This window comes from Eleutherodactylus coqui, chromosome 8, assembly GCF_035609145.1.
Source record: "Eleutherodactylus coqui strain aEleCoq1 chromosome 8, aEleCoq1.hap1, whole genome shotgun sequence".
NCBI classification, from domain to species: domain Eukaryota; kingdom Metazoa; phylum Chordata; class Amphibia; order Anura; family Eleutherodactylidae; genus Eleutherodactylus; species Eleutherodactylus coqui.
The window spans coordinates 174,076,260-174,077,555 of NC_089844.1; positions in this window are offsets into that span (position 1 = coordinate 174,076,260).

The window sequence follows — 1,296 nt, forward strand, 5'->3', positions numbered from 1 at the left end:
ATTGCTATGCCCACGTGTGCAGCTCCTGATGGCGGTGGCACAGGATTCTATTTCTCATTGCTTCTGTACAGCATTGTGGGCTATCGCTCCGCCACTTTTAAAGAGGGTCGCTGCCTAGCCGTGCCAACCTCTGCAGTGTGTGCCTGCGGTCCCTCGTCATGGCAGACGCAATTCTAAATAGACATGAGCGTGGTGTGGCATGAGGGCAGCTGAAGGCTGCGCAGGGACACTTTGGTGTGCGCTGTGGGGGGGAGGGGGGGCGGTTGGGCAGCATGTAACCCAGGAGAAGTGTCAGTGGAGTGTCATGCAGGCAGTGATTGTGCTTTGTTGGAGGTAGTGTGGTGCTTAGCAAAGGTATGCCATGCTAATGAGGGCTTTTCAGAAGTAAAAGTTGTTGGGAGGGGGGGGGGCCCACTCTTGCCGGTATTGTGGCTTAATAGTGGGACCTGGGAACTTGAGATGCAGCCCAACATGTAGCCCCTCGCCTGCCCTATCCGTCACTGTGTCATTCCCATCACTTTCCTGAATTGCCCAGATTTTCACACATGAAAACCTTAGCGAGCATCGGCGAAATACAAAAATGTTCTGGTCGCCCATTGACTTCAATGGGGTTCGTTGTTCGAAACGAACCCTCGAGCATCACGGGAAGTTCGTTACGAATAACGAACACCCGAACATTTTGGTGTTCGCTCATCTCTAGACATAATCTATGCTTGTGCCAAATTTCATGTTTCTACGACATCGGGATGTTGGAGAATTGGGAGTCAGTGCGTCAGTGCGTCAGTCAGTGCTTTTGTCTATATATATATATATATATATATATATATATATATATATATACACTTCTTTTTTTCTGTTCTTTTATTTTCCTGAGAAATTTTTTATTGATTTTAAAATAAAGATATCCAACTAGGACAAGGATAAACCCACTCGTCCTGCACCTAACCTTCACTGGGGGAAGATGAGAATCCTCCCCACTGACCTTGTGATAGGGGCATGCATGTGAAATCCAATGTCTATCAGGAAAGAATAATAGGTCTTTGTGTATTAATTACACAGACAATGACTGATTCATCTTCAGGGTGCAGTTATTTCCTACTAGACCTTAGCCAAGATACACAAGCGATAACCTGATGCAAGACGTTGTCACGAGAGACGTCAATATCTCAAGTGTTATCTGGCTGAATCTGTTTAGTGTCATCCACATCTACACATTATGTTTTGTTTTGGAGGGATAGAAGAACACAGAATTATGAATTGTTTATTACATTTATAAGTGCGATAAGTGAATCAGAC